Source organism: Schistocerca cancellata, chromosome 3 (genome assembly GCF_023864275.1).
Source record: "Schistocerca cancellata isolate TAMUIC-IGC-003103 chromosome 3, iqSchCanc2.1, whole genome shotgun sequence".
Lineage (NCBI taxonomy): Eukaryota > Metazoa > Arthropoda > Insecta > Orthoptera > Acrididae > Schistocerca > Schistocerca cancellata.
This window is the reverse complement of record NC_064628.1, coordinates 785,207,573-785,219,760: the sequence shown is the minus strand read 5'-3', so window position 1 is coordinate 785,219,760 and position 12,188 is coordinate 785,207,573. Positions and strand designations below refer to the sequence as shown.

The following is a 12,188-nucleotide window of genomic DNA, read 5'->3' as shown; positions in this document are numbered from 1 at the left end:
CTTTCCAAGATTTGATTAACAAATTCCGAAGTGAGGGTTCAGTGACAGATGCACCGAGAAGTGGTAGTCCTAGCGTTTTGTCTGAGGGTAAACAACTCGATATTTCTGATAAAATGTCCGTCAGTCCGAACAATTCAGTAAGAAAACACGCCCAGGAAATCGATGTTAGTGTCGGAAAGGCCCACACAGCTGTGAGGAAAAAATTAGAACTTTTCCCATACAAAGTACCAGTCGTGCAAGAACTTAAAAATACCGATCATGACAAGAGACTGCATTATTGTCAATGGTTCAAAAATTTCGTTCAACAAAATGGAAGGGATATTCTTTATGAAACGTTTTTCCCTGAAGAGGCGTGGTTTCATTTAGCCGGGTACATTAAGTCGCAAAATTCTCGTATGTGGAGTACTGCAAATCCATTGTGTATTCATCATTCTGTGAAAATAGGAGTTTGGATTGCAATATCTAGACGTCTGATTGTGGGTCTCATATTTTTCAGCGAAACAATAAACGCACAACGATACTGCAGTGATATTCTCTACCCATTCATAGGAGAACTTGTTCAAATGGTTCAAACGGCGCTAAGCACTATGGGACTTAATATCTGTGGTCATCAGTCCCCTAGAACTTAGAACTACTTAAACCTAACTAACATAAGGACATCACACACATCCATGCCCGAGGCAGGATTCGAACCTGCGACCGTAGCAGTCGGGAGAACTTGTGTTAAGTCAAATACTAAATGGTTGTTTTCAACAAGATGGTGCAACCGCCCGTACAGCTCGCGTTTCAATGTCACTGCTTGCTGACGTTTTTGGTGATGGCGTAAGTTCACAGCGACTTTGACCTCCACTATCACCTGACCTAACACCATTTGAGTTTTTCTTCTGGACAGCGAAAGCAACTGTCTATAAAATCCGTCCAAAATAAACCGATGAACTGAAAACTGCAATATCCACTTTCACTGCTTCTGTTACAGAAGAAATGTTACAGCTTGTGTTTGGAAACATGATTAGACGAATTGAATTGTGTATTCAGTAACAAGGGGGACACATTCAACGTTAAATGTAAAAATTTGTAACTAAGAATGAATATTCAATAAATTAATAACTTGTATTTCACTGAGTTTTCATTTCGGTATATTCACTGCGGAATACGACACGTGCACCTAACAATCATACGGAACTGCGGAGAGACTTTTTGAACACTCCGTATTAGTATTGTGACAATAAGCCGTAGAAAGCTGATGTATATATAACAAAATGAATGTAAACAAAGGATTATGGCCGCCACGTTCGCTGGATCTAACCATTTGTGACCTTTATCCGTGGGGCAGCATAAAGGAAAAATTGTGCGCAAATGACCCATTAACGTTAAAAGACTTGAACAATAATATTCGTAACGCAATTTCGACAACTGATGCAGAATAATTGCGCAAAGTGCATACCAGTGTGTTAGGGAGGGCTCAAAAGTGGATTGAGACAAAGGGGGGTCATTTTCAGCACCTAATGTAATGGAAAAGACAAGACCAATTCAGTAAACATAAATCTTTGTATTAGTTTATATGTTATTTCTCCCTCCCGCCGGAGGTTCGAGTCCTCCCTCGGGCAGGGGCGTGTGTGTTGTTCTTAGCATAAGTTAGTTTAAGTAGTGTGTAAGTCTAGGGACCGATGACCTGATTAGTTTGGTCCCTTAGAAATTCACACAGATTTGAACATTTTGTTATTTCTTTATCATGTAAGTGTTAAATGTTTATGGATTTGTGTACTTGGTGCCACATCTCGTGCAACACTCTGTAATTAACACGAGAAGTTGAAGGGTTGCAATATTCAACAGAAATATCGCATTTTGAATTTTCTATCTCCGGGAAGATCAGTTTGGATTCGGTAGAAATGTTGGAACACGTGAGGCAATACTGACCTTACGACTTCTCATAGAAGAAAGATTAAGGAAAGGCAAACCTATGTTTCTAGCATTTGTAGCCTTACAGAAAGCTTTTACAATGTTGACTGGAATACTCTCTTTCAAATTCTAAAGGTGGAAGGGGTAAAATACAGGGTGTGAAAGGCTATTTACAATTTGTACATCGAGTATAGTTATAAGAGTCGAGGGGCACGAAAGGAAGCAGTGGTTGGGAAAGGAGTGAGACAGGGCTGTAACCTCTCCCCGATGTTATTCAATCTGTATATTGAGCAACCGGTAAAGAAAAAAGAAAAATTCGGAGTAGATATTAAAATCCATGTAGAAGAAATAAAAACTTTGAGGGTCGCCAATGACATTGTAATTTTGTCAGAGACAGCAAATGACTTGGAAGAGCAGTTGAACGGAATTGACAGTGTCTTGAAAGGAGGATGTAAGATGAACATCAACAAAAGCAAAACGAGGATAATGGAATGTAGTTTAATTAAGTCGGCTGATGCTGAGGGGAATAGATTAGGAAATGAGACACTTAAAGTAGTAAAGGAGTTTTGCTATTTGGGGAGCAAAATAAATAATGATAGTCGAAGTAGAGAGGACATAAAATGTAGACTGGCAATGACAAGGAAAGCGTTTCTGAAGGAGAGAAATTTGTTAACATCGAGTATAGATTTAAGTGTCAGGAAGTCGTTTCTGAAAGTATTTGTCTGGAGTGTAGCCATGTATGGAAGCGAAACATGGACGATAAATAGTTTGGACAAGAAGAGAATAGAAGCTTTCGAAATGTGGTGCTACAGAAGAATGCTGAAGATTAGATGGGTAGATCACATAACTAATGAGTATGTATTGAAGAGAATTGGGGTGGAGTTTATGGCACAACTTGACTAGATGAAGAGATCGGTTAGTAGGACATGTTCTGAGGCATCAAGGGATCACAAATTTAGCATTGGAGGGCAGCGTGGAGGGTAAAAATCGTAGAGGGAGACCAAGAGATGAATACACTAAGCAGATTCAGAAGGATGTAGGTTGCAGTAAGTAGTGGGAGATGAAGAAGCTTGCACAGGATAGAGGAGCATGGAGAGCTGCATCAAACCAGTCTCAGGACTAAACACCACAACAACAACAACATTTCTTGAACTCTTAATTCTGATGACGTCTGACGCGTCGAAGCCCATCAGCTCTCTTAAACCCTACAAATGCGATCGACACAAGGCTAATCCTTAGGGAGGTACCAACGCGACGGGAAGGTGCGGCGCCCCGTCCGCCGATGTTTGCGCGAGGCGGCATCTCGTCACACGGTGTCCCTCCTACGCCCCCTGAGGGAGCAGAGGTGATGTCGCAGCGCGGTGCGCCGGGCGCAATAATTCATCCCGTCGCTCCCTGGGGACGCGGCGCGGCCCGGCGCGCTAGATATGCGGCGCTTAATGTTTGATGTGGCCGCCCGCCCGGGCAACAATAGCCGCCAGCCACATACATTATGCAGCCCGGCTCCCAGAACTTGGCCGCCGGCGCGGGCCCGCGTTATCCTGGAGGCTGCGCGCTCGCCACCTTGTCATCCCACTTCGTTCCCGCAGCCGGCGCATGCTTAGCATTCAGAAATCTCGGTGGGTCGCTCTATAAGAGCAGAGGCACCCAGCGACTTACGTGTCGCTGAGATTAAACACACTGGACTCGGCGTTTGGGACGACAGCCATTCACATTTAGTATATCTATGAAGATGGTATGTGTTCCTTCGGACATGTCCGAAAGAACAGGTACCATCTTCATACATATACAGGGCTATTACAAATGATTGAAGCGATTTCATAAATTCACTGTAGCTCCATTCATTGACATATGGTCACGACACACTACAGATACGTAGAAAAACTCATAAAGTTTTGTTCGGCTGCAGCCGCACTTCAGGTTTCTGCCGCCAGAGCGCTCGAGAGCGCAGTGACACAAATTGGCGACAGGAGCCGAGAAAGCGTATGTCGTGCTTGAAATGCATTCACATCAGTCAGTCATAACAGTGCAACGACACTTCCGGACGAAGTTCAACAAAGATCCACCAACTGCTAACTCCATTCGGCGATGGTATGCGCAGTTTAAAGCTTCTGGATGCCTCTGTAAGGGGAAATCAACGGGTCGGCCTGCAGAGAGCGAAGAATCGGTTGAACGCGTGCGGGCAAGTTTCACGCATAGCCCGCGGAAGTCGACGAATAAAGCAAGCAGGGAGCTAAACGTACCACAGCCGACGGTTTGGAAAATCTTACGGAAAAGGCCAAAACAGAAGCCTTACCGTTTACAATTGCTACAAGCCCTGACACCCGATGACAAAGTCAAACGCTTTGAATTTTCTTGCAACAGCTAATGGAAGAGGATGCGTTCAGTGCGAAACTTGTTTTCAGTGATGTAGCAACATTTTTTCTTAATGGTGAAGTGGACACAATGTGCGAATCTGGGCGGTAGAGAATCCTCACGCATTCGTGAGGCAAATTCGCAATTCACCAAAAGTTAACGTGTTTTGCGCAATCTCACGGTTTAAAGTTTACGGCCCCTTTTTCTTCTGCGAAAAAAAAAAAACGTTACAGGACACGTGTATCTGGACATGCTGGAAAATTGGCTCATGCCGCAACTGGAGACCGACAGCGCCGACTTCATCTTTCAACAGGATCGTGCTCCACAGCCCTTCCATCATGATGTTCGGCATATCTTAAGCAGGAGATTGGAAAACCGATGCATCGGTCATGGTGGAGATCATGATCAGCAATTCATGTCATGGCCTCCACTACATTCGTATTGCGCCTAATAGATCTTTGTGTAGTGGTGTGGACATGTTGGGAATGTGGGTCTCACGGGGAGCGTGCAAGAGATAAGTCCCTGCAGGCGCACTACCCTCTGTGCCCTCGGTGGCTCAGATGGATAGAGCGTCTGCCATATAAGCAGGAGGTCCTGGGTTCGAGTCCCGGTCGGGGCATACACTTTCAACATGTCCGCAATGAAGTTTATCAACGCCTGTTTGCATCTAGGGTGTCCATTTAATTATCATTTCATTCTAACAAAGCTGCATGGTCATCAACTGTAACTGTTCTTTCGGGAACAGATACTACCGCCATAGACATTCACATTTAGGTATTCCAAGGTTTCGTTGAACTGGTAAGGCAAGTGTCAGGAATGGTTCCTTTGTAGAAGGAAACATTCAACGACCACCATACGGAGAAACCATTGGAGATGGAACATAACTTCGGACTGGCAAAGGATGGACGAGGAAGCAAGCCATGGTCACCACAAAGGAATCATCATCTTCTATACTACGCAAGCCACCTTATGATGTACCTTTCTTACTTACCGCCATTTCTACGGAGATGTCTCATTTCCGTGTCTGAAGGCTACCAACCGTGGCACACTATTTGTTACACTGTAATACACTGAGGTAACAAAAACCATCGGATACCTTCTAACCTCGTGTCGGAACTCCTTTTGGCTAACTTAGTGTAACAACTCGACTTGGCATGCACTAAACAAGTCGTTGGTAGCTCCCTGCAGAAATATTGAGCCATGCTGTCTCTATGGCCATGCATAAATGCGACAGTGTTACCGGTGGAAAATTTTGTGCACGAATGTACCTATCGATTATCTCACATAAATTTTCGACGTGATTAATGCCGGGCGGTCTAGCTGGTCAGATCATTCGCTCGTAATGTCCAGACTGTTCTTCAAACCATTTGCGAACAATTGTGGACCAGCTCCATGTCGCATTGTTATCAATAAAGATTCCATGGTTGTTTGCGAACATGATGTCCATGAATGGCCCCAAAGGGTTTCTAAGTAGCTGAAAATCCAGAGGACCCGGTCCATTCCATTCAATACCAACTTCCATAGTTCTTTGTTGACAACTTCGATTTATGGCTTTGTGGGTCTGTGTTACACTCTAACCCTGTCATCAGTTCTTCCAGTTCATATCGGAACTCATGTTACCAGGCAATTATTTTCCAGTAGAGTAGGGTCTAACTGATATGGTCACGAGCATAAGAGAGGCGCTGCAGGCGATGTCCTGCTGTTAGCAAAGGCATTCACGTGGGTCATCTGCTGCGATAGCCCATAGCTCCAAATTTAACCGCACTGTCCTAACGGATACATTCGTCGTAAGTTCCGTACTGATTTCTGTGGCTATTTCACGCAGTGTTGTTTGTGTATTCACAGTGAGAACTCTACGCAAACGGCACTTCTCTTGGTCGTTAACTGAAGGTCATCGGCCATTGCTTTGTCCGTGGTGAGAGGTAATCCGAAACAGAATGTGCCACGCGTCCAGCTCCAACTACCATTCTACGTTCAGAGTCTGTTGCTTCCCGTCGTGCGGCCATAATCACGTCGGACGTCTTTTCACATGAATCTCCTGAGTACAAATGACAGCTCCGCTGTTTTTTTTTCTTTATTGTTATTTTTAAACCTGTTTACAGGCAGGCCTGCAGCAGCATACTACGCCGCTCTTTGGCCGCAGAGAAACACAAAAGATACAAATGGAGACAATTAGAGAAAAAAAAAGTCCAAGATAAAATTTGTTCAGACTCTTGGACACATACATAGACGAAAATTGTCACACGTCAACGTAGGTGCACAAAACGAATAACACTGAACCACTTAAGCACAAAACGACGGCACACACAGAAACACTAGGCGTTGATCTCCGGCGCGCGAATGTTCACTAACCGTGTACGAGTCCGGGGACCTGCCAAGAGAGGAGGGGGGGGGGGGAGAGGGAGAGGGGAGAGCAGATGCCATGGGCAGGGGAGATATGGGGAAGGGAGGAATGGGGAGGGGAAGCCCGGGGGAAGAGGGGTGGAGGGAGGGGACGGGGGAAAAGGAAAGAGAAGGGAGAGACGGTGCCCAAAGGAAAGGACACAGGAAGTGGGGGTGGGGAGCATCAAAGTTGATAGGAGGGGTAGATGGAGGGGAGGAGGACATCATCAGGGAGGGGGAGCTGGCGGAAGCCACCTTGGGAGAGGGTAAGGAGGGTGGAGAGATGGAGACCGGGTGGGACATGGGATTACAGGCGCGGCAGCGGGCGGGGGTGGGAGAGGATGGGCGAGACAAGCGGGTGAGGAGGACAGCTCCGCCCATGCACTGCCCTTTAATACCTTGTGTACGCGACACTACCGCCATCGGTATATGCGCATATTGCTATTCCATGACTTTTGTCACCTCATTGTAAAGAAGCCATCTACAAGTAACTTGGAGTTCCATAAACAGTGGTCACTTTCACCTAAAATTTTACCAGGTATAGCTGTATTATTCCACACTTCATTTGATTACTTTCTTTTACTTTTCTTTAATCAGAACATTCCTCCAGTTTTTTGTAAAGTTGGTAAGATTACTGAAACAGAAAATGAAACACGTAACGCACTTTAGGCGAGTCTTCTTCTGGGACGTTCGATACCTTGGTGCAAGTCTTTTTCTTTGACGCAGCTTCAGCGACTTGCTCGTTGATTATGATGATGATGATGATGAAATGATGATAGGGCAATACACAAATCCCGACAGGAGAAATGTCCGACCCGGCCAGGAATCGTATCGGGGGTTCCCGTGATCGAGAGTCAGCAACGCAAACCACCAGACCACGAGATGATGACTGTAGAATAATTACTTTGATTAAGTTATGTTACTTTAATTTACATCAACAAAGTGGTAATAGTAATGAGATGCAAATTCTGAATGCCGCGTGGTTGACAGTGTCATGATAGTGGGTTCTTTGTGTTTCAGTCGCTAATGGTTGCAAGAACACAAAAAAATGGTTCAAATGGCTTTAAGTATTATGTGTCTTACCATCTGAGGTCATCAGTTCCCTAGACTTAGAACTACTTAAACCTCATTAACCTAAGGACATCACACACACTCATGCCCGAGGCAGGATTCGAACCTGCGACCGTAGCAGCAGCGCGGTTCCGGACTGAAGCGCTTAGAGCCGCTCGGCCACAGCGGCCGACGTAAGAACACACACTCTCAGAATTTTTAGGGTAATACACATTGCGATGTGTACGCCTCTTTTGTAGTGTCTGTCTGCAGAGTTAAATGAGCATCTCCTTGATGCTTTCACATTAATTAAACGAATCTGTGACCAAACGAGCTGCTGTCCTTTGAATATCATAAGGACATTTGCCTAAAGTTAATTAGGAAAAAATGAAAAATCTAAGTATGGAAGTTTGTATGGGAATTCATACCACTGTGCCCTCGAACGAGAGTCTACTATCTTCGTATATTTGCACCTTGCTCGACAGGTTCTCATGAAGTGAGAAGGTCATTCTCCATCTTTTTCTGAACCTAAGGTTTAACATCGCTAATGACATAGACGCCAAGAGGCCGTGAAACCCTTCCCTCTAAAAGTACATGTTGGTACTCCGTATTGCAGTTGTGTTCAGGTCAACAGTGAGTCCAATAGCAAGAACTTGTGATGACAATAGCAACGAGTTCTCGCACTGCAGCAAACTAAGGCATCACGTAAGTGACACACTAATTTAAAGCAGCAAATAGCTTTGGAACGTGGGACGTGCTAGAAGCTACAACAACTCTGTCTAAATGAATGTCAAACTCATGATTAACTATTCAGTGCAGTTAACATGTGCTTATCTTTGGTGGCTGAGCGATCATCGTGTCTCACTGTCGGGTGAAAGACCCGAGTTCGGTTCTCGGTACTGCCTGTAGCCACCCACGCTTTGCTTTCGTCAATAAATCTCTATGGTGTGGTTTAATCTGTTGCATGAAGTGAGGCGGGGGCTTTAATGTGGCTGACAGGAAATTCCAAGTAGTCTCGGCCAGGGACGAATGTGACTAACAAATTTATTAACTTCAAAGTATATAGATTCCCGGTAGTTAATTGGAAGTTCAATACACCATTTACTAAACTGAAAAGCCTTCTTGAAAGAAATTCAAATACAAAGGCAGGAAATAATACTTTATCACTTTTCCGTAAACTCAGAGTCAACTCGCACCAAGCCAATAGAAGCAGAAGGAAAAATGGCTTAATCTCCGATGGTCGATGTGGTCAGAGCACTCAATGCTTGCTAGAATTATCTCTGGAAACTGACAAAAACCGATCAGGAGACCACTCTGTCGTCCAGATTTAACGCCAAGCCTTCCATAACTTGGCCTTCTTGTAAAGGGAAAGGATTTCATCTATCGGCGTTCCATGACGTCATTCTATCTTCTCTATCTTACACCTTGCTGCCCCCATTTTTCTGAAAAATACTGTTTCAGTGCTTCTACTTTCCTCAGTGATATGTTTATTGTCTGTCTTCCAAATAGTGTAAACAGTAACTCATTTCTTTCGATAGTTCCTAAACCACAACGAGAACTCATTTCTGTTTTTAATATTTGAATAGCAGATCTCTATTTGTGACGATACACACGTGTCCTCATTGTAAGAGCGAATTATCTCCATCTTTTACTTTTTGGCCGTTGGTTTCCTTTGTTTTATCAGAAGTGTTACGGCTGACCCTGCGCTAAGTGAGAAGATTGCCTTTTCAGGAGTTTCCCGTTCTGTTAAATTTACATAGATGCAGCTTTCTTTCTCATTCCAGAACATGACATTATCTTTTCCTTAGTGGACACATAGTCACATGCCATCAGTTGAAGAGCTCTTTGAATGAGAATTAGGGGCTAAGAAGGTGGGAGAGCCAAGAACGACTGGGCAAATGATTTGCTGACCACACGCAGTGAATAGGTGGAAAGAGTATTTTGAAGGCCTGTATGGGAGGGAAGATTTGTCTAATGTAATAGAACAAGAAACACGAGTCGATTTAGAAGAGATAGGGGATCCAGTCCCCCGACCCCCCCCCCCCCCCCGCCCCCAATGAACCATGGACCTTGCCGTTGGTGGGGAGGCTTGCGTGCCTCAGCGATACAGATAGCCGTACCGGAGGTGCAACCACAACGGAGGGGTATCTGTTGAGAGGCCATACAAACAGGTGGTTCCTGAAGAGGGGCAGCAGCCTTTTCAGTAGTTGCAGGGGCAACAGTCTGGATGATAGACTGATCTGGCCTTGTAACACTAACCAAAACGGCCTTGCTGTGCTGGTACTGCGAACGGCTGAAAGCAAGGGGAAACTACGGCCGTAATTTTTCCCGATGGCATGCAGCTTTACTGTATGGTTAAATGATGATGGTGTCCTCTTGGATAAAATATTCCCGAGGTAAAATAGTCCCCCATTCGGATCTCCGGGAGGGGACTACTAAGGAGGACGTCGTTATCAGGAGAAAGAAAACTGGCGTTCTACGGATCGGAGCGTGAAATGTCAGATCCCTCAATCGGGCAGGTAGGTTAGAAAATTTAAAAAGGGAAATGGATAGGTTAAAGTTAGATATAGCGAGAATTAGTGAGATTCGGTGGCAGGAGGAACAAGACTTTTGGTCAGGCGAATACAGGATTATAAACACAAAGTCAAATAGGGGTGTTGCAGGAGTAGGTTTAATAAAGAATAAAAAAATAGGAGTGCGGGTAAGCTACTACAAACAGCATAGTGAACGCATTATTGTGGCCAAGATAGCACGAAGCCCACGAATACCACAGTAGTACAAGTTTATATGCCAAGTGGCTCTGCAGGTGACGAAGAAATTGAAGAAATGTATGATGAAATAAAAGAAATTATTCAGATAGTGAAGGGAGACGAAAATTTAATAGTCGTGGGTGACTGGAATTCGGTAGTAGGAAAAGGGAGAGAAGGAAATGTAGTAGGTGCATATGGATTGGGGGGAAGAAATGAAACAGGAAGCAGCCTGGTAGAATTTCGCACAGAGCATAGCTAACACTTGGTTCAAGAATCATGAAAGAAGTTTCCATACATGGAAGAATCCTGGAGATACTAGAAGGAGATGGGACCTGGATAAACTGAAAGAACCAGAGGTTGTACAGAGTTTCAAGGAGAGCATAAGGGAACAATTGACAGGAATGGGGGAAAGAAATACAGTAGAAGAATAATGGGTAGCTTTGAGGGATGAAGTAGTAAAGGCAGCAGAGGATAAAGTAGGTAAAAGGACGAGGGATGCTAGGAATCCTTGGGTAACAGACGAAATATTGAACTTAATTGATGAAAGGAGAAAACATAAAAATGCATTAAATGAAGCAGGCAAAAAGGAATACAAATGTCTCAAAAATGAGATCGATAGGAAGTGCAAAATGGCTAAGCAGCGATGGCTAGAGGACAAATGTAAGGATGTAGAGGCTTGTCTCACCAGGGGTAAGATAGATAGTGCCTACAGAAAAATTAAAGAGACCTTTGGAGAACAGAGAACCAGCAAGAGCTCAGATGGAAACCCAGTTCTAAGCAAAGAAAGGAAAGCAGAAAGGTGAAAGGCACCAGAGAGGCAATTCTAACATTGCGGTAGATAATGGAAGCAAAGCAAAGAAAAATCAAGACACATTCATAGGCTCCGTCGAACTGGAAAAAGCATTCGACAACTTAAAATTGTGCAAGATATTCGAAATCCTGAGAAAAACAGGGTTAGGCTATAGGGAGAAACGGGTAATATCAATATGTACAAGAGCTAAGAGGGAATAATAAGAGTGGTCGACCAACAACGAAGTGCTCGGTTTAAAAAGGGTCTAAGGTAGGGCCTACTGTTAATTTGTTCATCGAAGAAGCAATGATGCAAATAAAAGAAAGGATCAGGAGTGGAATTGAAAATCTATAAGTGAAACTGAAGAAAAATTTCATTATCTTCTTAATGGAATGGTCTAGTGAGCACCTAATATGGACTGAGAGTAAATCGAAGAAAGACGAAAGTAATGAGAAGCAGGAGAAGTGAGAAGAGCGAGAAACTTAACACCAGGATTGATGGTCACGAAATAGACTGCAAAATAACCTATCACGGACGGAGGGAGGAGGACATCAAAAGCAGACTAGCACTGGCGAAAGAGGCATTTCTGGCCAAGAGAAGTCTTGTAGTATCAAACATAGGCCTTAATTTAAGGAAGAAATTTCTGAGAATGTGCGTCTGGAGCACAGCGTTGTATGGTAGTGAAACATGGACTGTGGGAAAACCGGGACAGAAAAGAACTGTAGCATTTGAGATGTTGTGATATAGACGAATGTTAGAAATTATATGGACTGACAAGGTATAGAATGAGGAGGTTCTATGCAGAATCGGAGAGGAAAAGCGTAAGTGGGAAACAGGATGATAGGACATCTGTTAAGACATCAGGGAATAACTTCCGTGGCGCTAGAGGGAGCTGGAGAGGGCAAAAACTGTAGAGGAAGACAGAGAATGGAATACATCCAGCAAATAATTGGGGACGTAGG

General features: G+C 44.2%; 1 non-coding gene across 1 annotated transcript; it reads left to right on the top strand.

Annotated features, from left to right (window-relative positions):
• Positions 1-4,798: 4,798 nt before the first annotated feature.
• Positions 4,799-4,873, top strand: Trnai-uau (transfer RNA isoleucine (anticodon UAU)). Its single transcript has one exon. It is a non-coding gene; the product is annotated as a tRNA-Ile (tRNA).
• Positions 4,874-12,188: the final 7,315 nt, after the last annotated feature.